Source organism: Eptatretus burgeri, chromosome 6 (genome assembly GCF_056783735.1).
Source record: "Eptatretus burgeri isolate ZD-2024b chromosome 6, Ebu_testis_v1, whole genome shotgun sequence".
NCBI lineage: Eukaryota > Metazoa > Chordata > Myxini > Myxiniformes > Myxinidae > Eptatretus > Eptatretus burgeri.
The window spans coordinates 94461849-94479691 of NC_140966.1; the positions used below are offsets into that span (position 1 = coordinate 94461849).

At 42.6% G+C, this 17843-nt stretch overlaps 1 long non-coding RNA gene across 1 annotated transcript; it reads left to right on the forward strand.

Moving 5' to 3' along the window:
* The first annotated feature begins 1352 nt into the window (after positions 1-1352).
* Positions 1353-17601, forward strand: LOC147025366 (uncharacterized). The gene is made up of 3 exons (XR_015059473.1): positions 1353-4731; positions 16731-16832; positions 17470-17601. It is a non-coding gene; the product is annotated as an uncharacterized LOC147025366 (long non-coding RNA).
* Positions 17602-17843: the final 242 nt, after the last annotated feature.

The following is a 17843-nucleotide window of genomic DNA, read 5'->3' on the forward strand; positions in this document are numbered from 1 at the left end:
TATCAAAACTTACCCATAACGTATTCAACATGTGCCAGCGTTTTAGAAAAAAAATTCAAAAATCGGCATACGTTGGCTAAAACGTCAAGGTGTGACCAGGCCTTTAAGAACTTACCTGGTGGTGGCTTAATGGATAGGGTGTGGTGGGCTTTCGATCCGAGGGTCCTGAGTTCAAATCCCACTCGGCTGTTGAATTAATATCAGGTGGGGTTGACGCGACCTGTCATCCTTCCGAGATCAGCAAAATGAGTACCTTCTTGCTGCTATCCTGTGTCGGAGTGTCGACCCGTCCAGGATTGTGCTCAATAGCCAAGGAGACTGCTTCAGCAGCACCAACACTCTGCACAGAGTATGGTCCCAATTCCCTCCTCCTCCTCCTTAATATCTTCGGGTCTTGTGGTTGAGACCCTGTCGTTCCGTTAAATATGACCAGTTAGGTTGATTTAGCCTGTCATCCTTCAGCCTCAGCAAAATGAGAACCAGCTTCCTGGAAACAAGGAGGCAATGAATCAGTGGTACAGCCACACTCCCAGTCATGGTGCAACTGCAGCCACAGGCTGCATTTGGAATGATAATAATTGCATTATTGGCTGATTGTTTGGACCCATGGCTGTGGGTTGTGGATCGCCTATTTGGAGAGTTCTGTCACTAAAGCGCCAAAACCTCGATGAAGAATGTTGCCCAGCCGTTTATCTAAACAATCTGAAAATCACTGAAGTACCTTAAGCCCATTCCATCCATTCACCATACCGATATGGGCGTCGATTGGTGGGGGATGGGGGACATTCTCCCCCCCCCACTTTTTATCAGGGGGGGGGTACAACATATCGATTGTCCCGTCCCCCCCCCCACTTTTTTCATTGAACGTAAGTTACGTAACACAAAACGAGCTGCTCTAGTAAAACCAGGCCGAGGTGCTCCTCAAATACAATAATAAATTTTTTAATCTCTCTATAATTCCAGCAATCTCTGTGTGCATGTTTGTCTGCGACCGCTGTTTCTCGACTACCACCGGTCCGATCAACTTGAAACCTGCCAGGTATATTGCTGGAGACCCGAGGATGTGCCTTTTCAAGGTTTGAAATTAACCGGAAAAGTGGTTCCCAAGTTATGGTCTCCGTACTCGCAAGCCGTTCACATCTCCGTTGGCTTTGGGAGTTGGACCAAACCATTTCATGTAAATAGAGTGGGGGGGGGGTTCCCAATACAGAGAATCCCTGGATCTTTACTTTTGCCAAAAACAACAAAAGAAAAAGAACCGTTAGTTTTATTGGTCTATTATAGTTCTATTAAAGATGATAGTTTAACAATTCAACATTGAGAACCCGTGCTTCCAAAGCCATGGTCTTCCACCGGCCAAGCGTCCATAGCAACGTCGCTTTTTGATCCTTTGATATCGGCTCTTCCTATCATCGCGAAGCAGAATTCGCCAAGCGTTGGATTGTTCACCCACTAACAGGGAACATGACCTAGACATTTTGAGGTATATTGGGACGTTTTCGGACTTTGTATCGTCATTTTATGAGTGTTTAAAGAAATTGCGGCTCCATGGCCCGGAGAGCCACGCCTCGGATAGTGTTAGGCTGCAAAGGCTCGGAGCCCCTTTAGCGACCAAAATAGTTTATTTCACCTTTCTAACTTATATCAGCGGATGCCTGATATTATTACGTGCACGATGATGTGTGTGTTTAATTTTTGTGACTTTGCACCGTCGAGTTATAAGCCAATAAAAGATTTTGCGGCCTGGTCTGCTGATTGAGATGCGGGAGCTTGCGCAGGATGACGCGGTTTCACTCTACCGGCTCGCACGAACGAACGGAAAGATATTTTGTAATTCTGTTTTCATATTTCGCAGTCGATAACAGTGGCCTAAATCCCAACGTTGAAAACCGGGTGAAAATCGAAGGAAAGTGGGTATTTTGGCGATTAAATTAGCTTTGAATACTTGGGAAACATAAAATAAAATGTGCCGATTCACTCGTTTTTGCGGCGGTTAATGTAAATAATTTTTTCATCGGTACTTGGACTTAGGGGAGGTATAGACCTACAAAACGAGAGGTATCATTCGCTCGTCGCACTTATGAGGATTAAATTAAAGATTTTAAAAGGTAGCTGTTGAAAAATATGCAAAATTCACCTAAGCAGTTCGGACAAACGAACGGAAAATTATTTTTGAATTCTGTTCTCGGATTATACAGTATCTATAGGGTAGTAATGAGATTACCTCGAAAATCCGATTAAAAAGGGCTGAGGCTTAGTAGCTAAGCCGCGGCTTGCAATTTTTACTAGGAAAAATAACGTTCCGGAAGGAATTTCTCTTCCGCCATCATCCGAATAATTTTCCGTTTGCACGAGGACAAATACGAAGGATAGACCGACAGAATAAGGATAAAGGATAGGCCGAATAAAAATGCCCTGTTACGTAAAAATAACCCTTATAATTCACATGTCAAAATTTATTCAACTGAAATGTAATTCCCTTCTCGTTTCATAGAGGATATGGATATCAGAAAGTTTTTCGTGACAGCATCAAGTAGCACATCCCCGACCACTCTCCTGGAGCAATCAAGTTCCCAGAAAGAGGTGGACAATTCAAAGGAGAAGATAGCAGAAAAGGGTACATGTGCGAGTACTCGGCCTAACTTCTCAGATCAGCCTTTTCAACCTCATGATGTCAGTTGTATCCCAGTCCAAATACTGCCAAACCGAAAGTTGAAGTTTCAACAACAGTGGTTCAAAGATTTTCCGTGGCTTAATTTTGATCAGAGCATGGGCGGTGTACTCTGTCACACCTGTACGGACGCTTCTCGTGAAAAACTTACCCAACTTGCCCGCTGTGCAGAAGACGCATTTGTCTCAAAGGGCTTTCAGAACTGGACAAAGGCTACAGAAAAATTCAGACAACATGAACGATCAAGCACACACAGACTTGCCTCTGAAAATCTTAAATGTCGCGGAAGTCAACGTGGTGTCCATGTGCAGCTAAGCAGCAAACTACTAGAAGAGCAAAGATCTGCACGGTCAGCACTTCTGAAGATTATCACCTCTCTGAAATATTTAGCCCGACAAGGTTTTGCAATTCGTGGGAAGGATGCCTCTGAAGGGAATTTCAAAATGCTCTTACAGTTGCGGGCCAAGGATGATGTAAACCTCAAGACGTGGCTGTCAAGGAAGACGACGTTCACAAGTGGAGAAATTCAGAACAAAATTCTACAGTTGATGAGTCATGCCATCCTCAGAAATATCTACAGTAACGTGAATGAAATGTCCACTCAGTTCGGACTCGGAACTGATGGAACGCAAGATATTCAGGGTAATGAGCAGGAGTCGTTGTGTGCGCTATGTGACGGATTCCTTTGATGTTCAAGAAGATCTCATCGGCCCCTACCAAGTATCGTCAACAACAGGAGTATCACTTTGTAAGATGCTTCAGGATGTCCTAATTCGGTGTCAACTCCCTATTGAACACCTCAGAGAACAGACTAACGATGGGGCAAGCAACATGTCCGTAAAGTACAAGGGCTCTCAAGCACAGCTAAAAAAACTATGTTCTATATAAAATTATGTTCACTGTGGAGCTCATGTCGCCCAACTCATTAAATCCAAAGCCTTACAAACTGCACCGTTCATAAGAGACGCCCTTGATTATGTCCAGGTACTCAGCAACATCTACAACAACTTTGGAAAATTCAAGCATCTGCACTTTAATATCAATGCTGACGATGCTGACACTCCTTGCCCTACACGCCTGAGGCCAATTTGCCCGACATGTTGGTTAACTCGTTCTCCTGCCGTGAAATCGATATTGGATAACTAGGAAGTGGTACTGGATGCCCTTCAACAAGCAAGTGATGACTTTGGTACGAACTCGGCATCGCTAGCCAATGGAATTCGAAGCTGTCTTTCATCAGGAAAGTGTGTTCTCAGTCTGTTTGCATCATTGCCCGTTCTCCAATCCCTTGAATACCTCAATAAGGCACTTCAGGGTTCACAAGTTACCGTCTCTGGTATGCTTACTGCTGCAAAGGTAACTGCACAGAATCTCCAATCTCTCCGTACCGACCAGACGTTTAAGGAGGTTTTCGAAGCAGCACAACAGAAGCTCCAGCAGTGCCAACTGGATCCAGTGACCCTCCCTTGTAAGCGCAAACTTCCGAAGAGCCTTGATGGAGGCACGCAGGAATACACTGCCAATTCTGCAGAGGAGGTATACAGAGTTTAATTTTTCAAAGTCATCGACAGCGCATCCGAGAACTTTAGCGAGTACTTCACATCAACCGACCTCATGGCGTACAGGGACTTGGGTGAAATGCTCCTGTCTGGGTCATTCAAACCACAAATAGTCCGCAAATATCCCGAACTGTCGGATTCCCTAGAGCAAGAACTTGGCTTCTTTCGTAACCAGTTCAGTGGTTCATCTGTTGAGGATTACCGTAAGATATTTGTAGACATGGTGCCGGAAGTCCGTCGAATGTCCCCACAGGTAGAACGGTTTGCTTCGGCTTCTATTGGTTTCCCCAGCAAGTTCATGCGAAGCTCAACGGTCATTCAGCGCACTCAGACGTATGAAGACTTGGTTACGTTCCACAATGACCCAACAACGCCTCAACCATCTCATGATCTGTCATGTTCACCAAGATCGTCTGACTGCACTTGACCCCCAAGACATTGCTACAAAGTTTTTAACTGGATCGGCAGACAAGAGGGTTCATATTTTTGGCAAGTTTTAAGGTAAGTTGAGCGTACTCATGTAATATCAATTTGTATGTCAGTCTAGTTTTCAGTTCATATTTAGTGAATCAGTTCAAGGGTCGTGAGAAGGAGGCTTGATAAACAATTATTCATGTGTATATAAATATAGATGTATTTCTTTGATGACACTTAAAACTTTGAAATGTGTATGATTAATGTTTAATTAATTTCGCTCCGTCAGCTTACATTTGATAAAAAGATGGTCGATAGATGGTCAGATTAATTTAAGGGATTTGTGTGATCAGAAGGCAGCATGTCAAGGAGCATATAAAATCAAGAATTTGCAAGGGTAGACTTGCTGTGTCCACGCCGTCACGAAGTGGGCTTCGTGGTCTAGACATGCAATGTCCCCCCCCCACTTTTCAAAAGCAATTGACGTCCTTGCATACTGAAGCAAACCCAACCTTCTCTTTTTTCGTTCTTTTTTGTGTAAAAAAAAATCAAAGCTCATGGAACAGCCAGAACACTGAACAGATGAGGATGTACCAAAACAAAAGGGACAGTAGAAAGAAAGGGAAACACCAACATCAGAGCTTAAGGCCAAATTAGTGGGAGACTTGGACAAATAAGGGATGTGGAGAGCAATGAGACATCGGGGAGAATGCATGGGGTGGACAAGATGGATGGAGAGATAAACTCACAGGAATGACATTTTGAAGGAGGTTTGGGGGTGAAGGGGGTTGGGTGGGTGGGGGTGGCTTAACAGGGGTAGCAAAGATCATGGTTTTGGATGGGGGTAGAAATGATCTGAGATGGTGGTGAACAGCTGGCTTGAAAACCTGGAATGAAGATTGAGATTGAAGAGAATGCAGAAACTGTTTCCACAGGTGGGGGGAAAAAAGAGGACCGCATAAGTGGAGGTGGGCAGTGATCCTGGATTTTGAGTTTCATCAGAAGGGGTGGATGGTAGACCACATGCAACCTGTAGAAACCTGGTGGGGATGTCGCAGGGGGGGGGAACAAAGCCCAGAAAGAGCAGAGGGTGCAAGACCAGAAAGGAGGTGGTTGTAGATAGAGAGACCAAAAACCTGTCTGCGATGGGAAAGTGATAATCCCAGTGACTCAGCTTCATTGTGGGAGATTTCAATTCTCTTGAAGGCTTTGATTTCCATGGAATAAAGCTGAGCATGGTGTGAGGCAGGGGTGTCAGCTCAGAGGGAAGAGCATTACTCCACCAAGTTGCAGATGAAGACCTTGTAGGTGGATAGGAGTTCAGGTGTGTCAAGGAAGGACTTTGTTCAATGGAGAATACCCAATCGCCGACTGGCTTTGGAGACCAACTTTGAAATGTGGCTTGCCCAATAAAGATCATGGCTGATAATGAGACCCAAGAGTTTGTATGACTGAACTTCATCAAGAAGATTGTTAAGAAAGTCGATCATAGGTTTTGCTTGACGGTCCTTTTGGAGAGAGATTGTGAGATTTGTCAGGATTGAAAGGCATATTCTAAGTGTTTGACCAGCTTGTGATTTTTTTTCAATGTCTGAAGAGAGGGAAGAGGCTGCAGCCTGCTTGTGTGAAGGATGGGGGATGTCACAGCACAGGGTGGAGTCATCAGCAAGTAGATAAAGAGGATTTTCCAGAAGTCAGAGAGAACATTGATGAAGATCAGGAATAGGACTGGGCCCAGAATACTGCCTTGGAACACTTCGGCTTTGACAGGGAGAAGAGTAAAAAGGATTTCCATTGAGAGCTACATGTTGGCTACGAGAGTAGAGGAAGTCAGTAATCCAAGAGTGGAGTTGGCTTTGGGTGCCATAGGCAGAGAGTTTGGAGAGTAAGGTGGGATGCCACACCGTATGAAAAGCAAGAGCTATGTCAAGAGAGACGGCCCTGATTTCAAGTCTGACATTGAAGGCCTCCATCCTTTGTTGGGTGAGTCGAATCAGCATGTCCAAATAGAGTGACCAAGTCTGAATCCAAATTGGTGATCTGACATGAGGTTGTTGGAGAAAAGGATGGATTTCCATTCGTCTGCGATGATGGTTTCCATGACCTTGCTTATGATTTGAAGTAAGCTCATACATTTTTCTTAAGGGGATCGGTTTTTGCACCTTTTTACATAGTTTGATGATGTTTTATGTAATGCAGTAATTTTTTCTGATGTCAAAGCAAATTGAAGATGCCATTGGCCAAATTGGTGAAAAGTGTGGAGAGATGAAGTGTAAGAGCAGCAGAGCAGAGATCTGTGGAATATATAATACAGGGCCAATCAGACCGAGATGGATGTGGTTAACAGTGGAGTTTTATCAGGAAGTCGGTGACAGAAAGTACGTACTATTTGGAATGTTATATCATCTCCAAAGTATGTACAGTACCATTACAATGTGAGCATGTCTATAAAGTTTGGACTGCAACATTTGTAAATGAGGAGTGGAACATCCATATATATTTCAAAAAAAAGTAAAGAAACAAGTAAGAATAAAAATAACGTTTTCTTTTTAATGCAAAAGGATGTCAGAATGTTACTCCAAAAAGTATGTAAACAAGGTGATGATGGTTGCAATAAATGTAATAGCTGGTGTCTGCTCTGAGTCTGGGTTGTCGTTTGCCGTTTGAACCCAACACCGGTCCAGTCAAAGCAAAGACTTTAAAAGAGGGTACCGGTAATTGATACTTCCTTGCTTGATGCTCAGCATTTAAAAATCGTGCAACACGGATACACAAGCATATGTGTAGGTTTCATGGACCAAATACAACCTGGTGTTGGCTTAGTGGTTTGGGTCCTGTGTTCGAGCCCTGTTGGCTGCTGAATTACTACCAGGTGGGGTTGACTCACCCGTCATCCTTCCGAGGTCGGCAAAATGGGTACCAGTGTACTGGTAGAGGGGCACGGCATCAGTGTCACAGCTGTGCTTCCAATAAATGATAGCTATCCCACAGCCAAGCTGCCGTATGGACCAAATGGCATCCTTCTGCATTGAACTTCCTTATTAGGGAACTCATATTATTACAATACGCTGACAAGAAAGCAAAGGAGATCAGGTGGACAAGGTGCACAGACAAACGGGGTAAAGGACAAAAAGATAGGTAAGACAAAAATAAGTATCTGTATAGACAGGGAGTAAGTACAATGGCACAGAAAATATCAGATTGATGAGGAGTATGCGAGCAAAACTAGACAGCTGATAAGCGGGCTGAGTGCAGACAAGAAAAAGCTTTCGATTGACAGAAAGGAAAAGGAATGAAGTACAGAAAAGATCACTGGTAAGTATGAAAGATGTACACTGGAGTGTTCATTGAACACTTTACCCCACCCATGTCATCTTGAGAAACAAGGACATAGGTGAGGTCTACTAGCGGCAAATTGTATTAGTCGTGATGACGTACAGTAAAATATTGTATTATTTTGCCCAAGTACGGCTCAACAGAAGGGTTTTGAAAGTGCCAGAAATGAGATTTGTGTTCTATAGTGTTCAAGTATATAATTCAATTGAAATAAAATGAAGATTTTACAGGTTGTAGAAAAAACAAGCTCAAATTAGCTAAGATCCTCATCCTCTTAATGATGACGTCATAAAAACGAATATGACGTCATTGTGATGGATCAGGTTTGCGATAAATTATCTTTGCTAATGCCCGGCTTGATTCCCGCAAATAAATTCAAACAGCTTGCCTAGTTTCGGAGATAATGGTGTAAGCGATTTCCATTAGCGGCGATATTATGACGTGAACTTTTTTTCTCGGAAGAAGTTCCAAAATCGGAGATGGTTACTGCCTGCGCGTGGGCTTTCTGTATATACCTGGAAAGTTTCACGAAGATCTGATGAAAACTCTGGGTTGTGAAACAAAAAATGGCAAAAAATAGGAATGACGTCATAAAAATGATATAACGTCATTGCGATGTATCATGTGTGCGGAAATTCATCTCTGCTAATGCCCTGTTCGATTCCCGCAAACAGAATTCAAAAAGCTTGCCATTGTGTGCCAAGAGTGGAGTTGTATCAAAAGTGGAGTTTCGGAGATAATTTGTTTAGGCGATTTCCATTAGCGGAGATATTTTGACATCATAACTTATTTTCTAGGAGGAATTTTCAAAATCGGAGATGGTTACTGCCTGTAGCGTGGGCTTTCTGCATATACGTGGCAAGTTTCCACGAAGATCCGATGAAAATTCTGGGTTGTGAAACAAAAAATGTCAAAAAATAGGAATGACGTCATAAAAATTGATATGACGTCATAGTGATGCATCTTATGTGAAGTAATTCATCTCTGCTAATCCCCTTTCGATTCCCGCAAACAAAATTCAAAAAGCTTGCCTAGTTTTGGAGATAATTTTTAGGCGATTGCCATTAGTGGAGATATTTTGACGTCAACTTTTTCTCGGAGAAATTTTCTAAATCCGAGATGGTTACTGTCTGCGCAGGGTGTTTTTACATATATATGCCAAGTTTCAGGAAGTTTCGATGAAAAATGTCGGCTGTGAAACAAAAAAGTCCACAAGAGGAAGATGAAGAACAACAACGTGAGTAAGACTTAGAGATCCTCCACGAGGATCTAAAAATTGATATGACGTCATGTAGTATCATATGTGCGGTAATTCATCTCTGTTAATGCCCTGTTCGATTCCCATAAACATAATTCAAAAAGCTTGCCGAGTTTCGAAGATAATTTTTTAGGCCATTTCCATTCGCGGAGATATTTTGACGTCATAACTTTTTTTCTAGGAGGAATTTTCAAAATCGGAGATGGGTACTGTCTGCGCAAGGTATTTTTTACATATACATGCCAAGTTTCAGGAAGTTTCGATGAAAAATGTCGGCTGTGAAACAAGAAAGTCCACAAGAGGAAGATGAAGAACAACAACGTGAGTAAGACTTAGAGATCCTCCATGAGGATCTAAAAATTGATATGACGTCATGATTTTTCATATGTGTGGTAATTCATCTCTGCTAATGCCCTGTTCGATTCCCGCAAACAGAATTCAAAAAGCTTGCCGAGTTTCGGAGATAATTTTTTAGGCGATTTCTATTCGCGGAGATATTTTGACGTCATAACTTTTTTTCTCGGAGGAATTTTCAAAATCAGAGATAGTTACTGTCTGCGCAGGGTATTTTTACATATATATGCCAAGTTTGAGGAAGTTTCGATGAAAACTGTAGGCTGTGAAACAAAAAAGTCCACAAGAAGAAGATGAAGAACAAAAACGTCAGTAAGACTTAGAGATCCTCCACGAGGATCTAAAAATATTCTGAAGTTTACCGCCGTTGAAGCAGAAGCTTTGACACCACCTTGTTTAACACATTATATTAGTTCTTCGTGCCTGTTGTATGTGTCCTTTATAACATCCTTAAAAACAGTCAGTTTCCTGTTTGGAATGATTTTCAATTTTTTTGACTGTCATTCAGGCCAATAGAGTAAAAAAAAAAAAAAAATCATCTCACTCTTCTCTGCGCATGTTTGATCAGGACAAATTCAGAGCCAAAGTACTGCTAAACTGCATGTTCGTTTTCCTATTCATGTTCAAAATATAACATTCTATTTAAATTCAGTTGTTCCTTGATCATAAACTACAAGTTTGTAAATGTATGGATGGACGGATGGACAAAGTGAACCAATTGCTTAACCACACTTTTCGCTTCGCGTGCGCCAGGTAATAAATATAATTCTTCCATTTTAAGCATGTCATTGCAAAAGACATCGATTAAAAGTGTGAAACGTATCTGATGAGACCATTCCATCCAGACCATCTTTTGATATATTTTCCAGACCATCAGTTTAGCATCATGCAATAATATTTGAGGGTGCACCACATCTCAATTAAAGATCCTTATGATACAAAACAGAATCATTTGCAAAGTATAAGACAGGATTGTCTACAAAACCTGGGTGGGGGGGGGGGGGTGGGGTTGGAGGAAATAGAGTCAAGGGGATTGCAATGTACACAGCCAGATAAATTGTAAGTGAAAGTACACTGCCAAAGGCAATTTGTTGTGTTAAACTGCTTATTAAGACAGCTCGTCGAAAGTGAGGTGGGTTATTGATGCTACGAGCACAAAGCTTGACAAGAACATATTGAAAGCAAGGATGACGTTCACATCAATGAAGGATCGGAGTCTCCAGAAATTGCTTAATGAATGTGGAATGATTTCAGTGGAGCCAAATGCTAGGATCATTACAGCAGGAGTTAGTAAAAAGAAAAGTGTTGAGAGTTTTTTTCAGACAATTGATTCCATTGTTTCTGCTGACGATCTGTGATTCTACGTGCCTGTCATTGAAAGTATATGTGTTGAAATCCTCACAATGAGATCGATTACTCTCTATAGTTGTTGGGTTGGCTCTCGATGATGCCCTTTAAAGAAATAACTCTTAAAGAATAAAGATTGAAGAACCATGCTCTTATGGAGTATTGATTTGCTGCGCAGCGGAGAATTGTTCTTCTACATTGTTGTGATTTAATGGGCTAATAAATCCTTATGGGAATGTGTGCAGTTTTCTGGGTTCAAAACTCCAATGATCTCACATTGTCCCAAATAATCTCCAATTGGTTTAGTTTGAGGATATTCATGTGTCAGGCCGATTGTCTCTACGTTTTCTGACATTATAAATTAAGTGTTGTCCTCATGTTGTTAAAAAAGTTTGTTTTTTCAACTCATGGTCACTGCTCTTGACACTACAAACACTAAGCTAGGGTGTGAGCTCAGGCTGTGTTGTTCATGATATAGTGTGACGTGATTGTTTCAAGCGCTGTAATTCAACAGCATGTTGCGAATTATATGGATTGATTTTTTACCTTCGACATGTGGCAAGTCTACAAGAACTCGGTGTTGTTGTTGCTGTTGAGGTTTTTGTTGGGGTCGATTTTTCAAATGTGCACCCATTGGTCGGACAGCTGCCAGACCACACCCACATGCCACTTGACTCCACCCACCATGGCACCAAAACAAAATGATATGGCCGCCATCTTCGTTTTCTGGTGGGCCTAATGCATTAGGCCTGTAGGCCTCTGCTGACTATACATTGCCCAGATGTTTTTTTTGCGTCACTTGTTCTATACTAGATTGACACTCATATAAGAGCAACATGACGGATAAAAGACAAGAATTTGACAGTGAGGTCACGTTTGGTCACATTTGAAGCAGGAGAATGAATAATGAGTTAACGTAAAAGGAAGTTTTATTTTTTTGTGAAAAGTCTAGGCTCATGGAAGAGAACAAAGAATAGATCTGGACATGGCAGAACAAAAGGAACAGCAGAAAGAGAGGGCAGATACCAACAGCAGGGCTGAGGGACAAAATAGAGAGAGATTTGGACAACAAAGGGATGTGGGGAAGAATGGAGCAGGGGGGGGAGGACTCACAGGGTGGTCAACATGCATACAGAAGCAAACTCGCAGCAAGGGTTTGGGGGAGTGGGTGGGTTAACGGGGATTAATAATATCATGGTTTTGGATTGGGGATGAACTGAGATGGTGGTAAACAGCTGTCTTGAGGACTTGGAGGGAAGAATGACATTGAAGTGAATATTAAAGTTGGTTCTACAGGTACAAAAAATAGGAATGACTGAGTGGAGATGAGCAATGATTTTGGAGGTTAGGAGTTTCACCAGAAGAGGGTTGATGTGGGCAGTTCTGATGGTCTTGAAAGCCTTGTTTTCCATGGCATGAAGCTGAGTAAGGTGTGAGGCAAGGGCACCATCCTAAAGTGGAGAGCAGTTCTCCATAAAGCTGTGGATCGAGGCCTTGCAGGTGGATAAGAGTGCACGTTTGCCAATAACAACTTTGTACGACTGGCATTGAAGGCCAACTAAGAAATGTGGTTTGCCCAAGGAAGATCATGGCTGAAAGTGAGACCCATGATTTTGAGTGACTGAACTTCTTCAAGAGCATTGTTAAGAAATTAGAGGGGAGGGTTTGCCAGTTGATCCTTTGAGAGAGAGATAGAGTAACAGTGTGAGATTTGTCAGAATTGAAAGACATATTCCAAGTGTTTGACCAGCTTGTGATTTTTTTTTTCAAGGTCTGAAGAGAGAGAGAGAAGAGGCTGTAGCCTTCCTGTATGAAGGATTAGGGATGTCCTGGCAGAGGGAGGAGTCATCCACGAATTTATAAAAAGGATTTTCCAGAGAGTCAGAGAGTTGGTTGATGAAGATCAACACTTTGCCCAGAACACTGCCTTGGAGCACTGAAGCCTTGACAGGGAGAGGCGATGAAAGGATTCCATTGAGAGCCACACATTGTCCATGAGAGTAGAGGAAGTTAGTAAGCCATATGTGGAGTTCGTTTTGGATGCCATTGGCAGAGTTTGGAGATCAATGTGGGATGTCAAACAGTATCAAAATGAAAGATTGCGGGTAAGGATGGAGGTTATGACATGAGGTGGTACACCGCTTAGTTGAAGCCCAGAAGGGACTAATGGGATTCACCAGTCTCAATATGGTGATTTTTACATTTTCTATGGAGCCATTTTTGAAAAATACTGATGAAGTAGAAAATTTATACTAATAAAAGGCAGTGGGCGTCAGTGTGTCAATGTGTGTGTCTCCTCCATAACTCCAAAACCATAAAACTTCGCAGCCTGAAACTTTGCATGCATACGAAGAAAACTCCAAGAAATTGCACGAGTGAAAATTTGGTGTTTGGGTTAATTAAAACACCCTTTTTGAAGATAATTAAAGGACATGTTTAATCATATGCTTCATCAGGTGATCCTTGGCTGCCTCGCTCTCTGGGTCTTAAGGCGTTTCCTGGGTAACCTCACTGGGGTCCGAAGCCACCATGTTCTTTGGCCTACTCAACCATGTCTTGGCTTGGAAAAAGCCGCAACGATTTCTCAACGATATTGTTTTTTTCCCCACTTTCCTCACTCGTACAGAATGCCTGTTCATCATCGCTAAGGATCGTTGTGTACATTGCTTTTGTAAGAACTATAAGTTTTCAAATTAGGAGCTTGGAGCAATTTAACGCATTATATGAGACAATTTTCCACTCACAGGCTAATTAAATTGTATCACCGAAATATTATTTCGGTTTTCATGATCAGATATCGTCTGTACTAAATAAGTGTCAAAATCTGTTGTGAAATCTGATAATTTAAAAGAAGTAACGAGTTTCATAACTCGGCTGATATTCCTATTTACTTTAAATAAGCAAGGCCATATTCCCTCCTTCTCCATACATACATAAGAAAAAGTGAAATTTCCAAAGCATTAAACTCATCTTTTTCTACTGTTTGGAGAATTATGTTGAATGAACAAAAATATTTAGGAAAGTAACAAAATTAACCAGTTTCATTGAGCTACTATATATGATTTAATGCATTCCTGCTCGACCTCACGTCCTGTCCCCAACAGGGACTGCCTATCCATAGCATCTGACAGATCTGTGTCTATTTTCGGAGGTTTCACGATGTGCTCACCAGGGAATCAAAGAAAATCTGGTAAAAAAAAAATGGACGTTTTGAAATATAGTTATAACGTTTGTGTGGACCTCAAACCGATGTACACAAACAAGAAGGCAAAATGGCACATTTTCTGCAATGTTTATTTCGTGGGCGATTTAACTTTGCAATGTCTCCTGGGGTTATTTTGCATTAAGCTGCCACTCTTTTGTGGATAAAGTCATTTTATTTCATTAATTCATTTTATTTCATTAACTGCTGCGTGCACGGTGAAAACGCGCTACAAAGTTAAAGGGAACTTTATGGTATGCAGTGACAGCCTGGCCAACTGTTCCTAATCAACCATTTGATTGGAGTGCTGCATGAGTGCTTAAGCCACTTGCTGAGTGCCCATTGTCAACAGCGATACCACACGATGTCGTTTTGAGCGAATCGTTCACTCTCTGCGGAGACTTTTGCCATGCCACGTCATTCAGAGCGAATGGTTCGTGCTCCTTCACCCTCAGCGAGTGGTTTGTGCTCCATCACCCTCAGTGAGTGGTTCGTGCTCTCTCACCCTGAGTGAGTGGTTCGTGCTCCAATCACCCAGAGCAAGTGGTTTGTGCTCTGTCACCCCAAGCGAGTAGTTCGTGCTCCGTCACCCCGAGCGAGTGGTTCGTGCTCTGTCACCCCGGGCAAGTGGTCCGTGTTCCTTCACCCTGAGCAAGTGGTATGTGTGAGTTGTTGTGAAATAACACCTGATTTCTGAGCCGTTTGCTTTATGAACTAGTTTACTAAATTACCGAGCCAATTTTTTTCCACTTATCAAACGCAGCTGTTTATGAAGCTTCACGTTTGTGAACATATTCCTGAAACATCTAAAAAAATGTAACATCATTTTTCGGTGAAAACTATTCAAGGTTTCTGGGTTGTGTACAGTAAGTATTGCATTTGGTAATTACACTGACTTTCATTTGGTATAATATTGTTGCGGCCATGGGGACCAAGACACCAGGTTGTCACTTAGGGGGATTAATCCCCAGTTGTCCTCGGAAGAGCCGGACCTGGGGCCATCCTGTTAACTACGAGTTCCAGTGTCCACCGTCTAATTATGCCATTTAACTCGACGTCACATGGTTACCTGAGCAGGGAGCACGCCCTCAGCAAAGCACTAATGTTATCTTGATTAGATATTAATTATGGCGGCCGAGCGTTTTTACAGCTGGTGCGTGCCGACTATTTTTGGTCAAATCCCTGGTAATTACCTCCCAGTCTATCGAGGTTCGGACAATGCTAGACCAATGGAAGGAAAGGGCAAACACAGACAGGTTGGAAGTCGACAAATGATTTATTAATATTAAAAATAAATAAATAAAGAATTTTATTTTCTGAGGTAAATAAATAAATGAATTCCAAAGCAATCAAAATGAATATTTAATCAGGCAAAATCAATCAAAATGACAGGAAAAAGACAGAGCAGATGCTTATCGGGGTTGACTTACAACTAAACACAGACAAGAGTACCCAGCAAATCATTTGGGGGCGGGGGGGAAGAAGAGTCGTCTCGCTCAACAGAGAGAAGTCATCTGTGAAGTGAAAACTTCCCTGAAATATGTATGTGCATGTCTCGTCCATCGCCAGCACCCAGCCTTGCCATGCACCCACTCGCCAACAGCCTTGGATGCCAGCCGACGTCCGCGCCTCACTCGTAACTGACCTGTGCCTCACTTGTCGGCGCCGCTCACACCCACCACACGCTTGCTTGCTCATGCACTGGGAAGGACGAATTGTCTCGTTGGCACTGGTCAGACACTCACACGCTCACTCGCATGCTTCCTCGCTTGCGCGCTTCCTCGCTTGCGCGCTTCCTCGCTTGCGCGCTTCCTCTCTGGCTCGCTTCTTCCCTCACGTACTTCAACTTTCTCTTTCTTTTCATCCCCCCCCACACTCACTTCTTCCCTCGCGCGCACGCTCTCTCTCTCTCTCTCTCTCTCTCTCTCTCTCTCTCTCTCTCTCTCTCTCTCTCTCTCTCTCTCTCTCTCTCTCTCTCTCTCTCTCTCTCTCTCTCTCTCTCTCTCTCTCTCTGACCAATCCTTGCTTTACCCCCCACCCCCAATGCAGTGCAGTTCCCTCCTCCTGCATCTCCTCTCTCACTCTCCCCCCCCATCTCTCTCTCTCTGTCTGTCTCTGTCTCTGGACATATCCAGACGGTGGTTATATCTGTATGGAGTTTGTCTCCGGATGTGTCTGGGCAGGGTTTGTCTCTGGACGTGTCCTGGTGGTGTTTATGTCTGGGCGGTGTTTATCTTCGGACTTGTCCGGACAGCAGTTTGTTTCTGGATGAGAGTTTGTCTCCGGGCTGTGTTTTTAGTATGAGTGGTAGAAACTGGATTTCAGACATTATTTTGTTTCAATCTTCACTGTTATTCTATGCAGAATCATTTTGATGAGACAGTATGAATCGTAATTAACACTCCACCACACATCTGCCTTCCCTTCTTCTCACCTCACACTGTCTTCCCTCCCCACCTATCCCTCGCTCCCCCCTACCCATCCTCGCTCCCCTCCCTCCTCTCTCCCCCTCCTCCTTTCCCTTCCACCTCTTCTCTCCCCCCCACCCCTCTCTCCCTCTTCTCTCCCATTTTTCCCCTCCCCCTTTAGGTCATCAGCCAATTACCATCAGCGAAGTGATGGGTGGTATTTGCTTGTCCAAAATAACTTCCATTTAAAAAAAAAAAATTCACCAAACTCGGTGGTGTAACAGTGAGTACATAGGCTTTGAGTCTGGGTTCAAACACTTGTCGAGTTATACCAAATACTTTAAAAATGGTACATGTTGTTTCCTTGCTTGATGTTCAGCATTTAAAAAGATAGAGCACGGACAAACAACCAAATGTTGGCAACCCTTGCACAAGGGTCTAATGGCCTCCTCCTGCATAGAGGTTCTTTCTAATTGAACTCGTATAAAAATAGCTTAAGTATGGTGTCCTGAAAGTTTGGCCGCAATAAAATGTTGCTTGCACACAAATATAGGATCTCCTCCACTGCAATGTTTTGCATCAAACCTCGAGATTTCAACAGCCAAACAGTGTTTCTTCTTCTTGAGATTACTTACAGACTTGGACGGGATGGTACGAGGACGATTTGGAATCTCAAAAGCATATCAGCCTCTGTTCTTTGTTTCACTTGTGCCCTTTAGCATGAAATAGTATTTCAGTTGTGATGCTTCATTGCCTAACCTCAGATTAAATCATTAAGAATTACAACCACCTTTTGTCAAAAGTTAGTGAAGATGAAATTCTGACATGGATTTATGCAATTGACGAGAGAATAACCACATTCTTTCCATATGATGACTTTTCATTCTTTCTTTGACACTCATTCCTGGTCTCGTGTGCAGGGCCTTGAATACCCCTTTGGGAGGTTGCGATGAAACAAAGTTAGACATTTTAACCTGTGATACAATCTTTAACTGTTAATGTTTCCATCTGAAGACCTGGAAAACCTGCAACACACCATAACACAATGCATTATTTCCGATTTGGTAAAAACAGGAGCTGTTTGTAACATCTGGTGTGGCTTGCCATTGCTGTATGTTACACTTGCATAAAATGACAGTAAATAAAAGAAAGTGATATTTTCTTGATGCAGGAATGTTCACAAAGTGGAATGAAAGACAATGATATTTAAGTGAACTAGGGGAGTGCAAATGTCGAAAAAAAATGAAAAAGGAAGAAGGGGAGGATGAGAGTGAGAAGGAAGTATAGATGATTA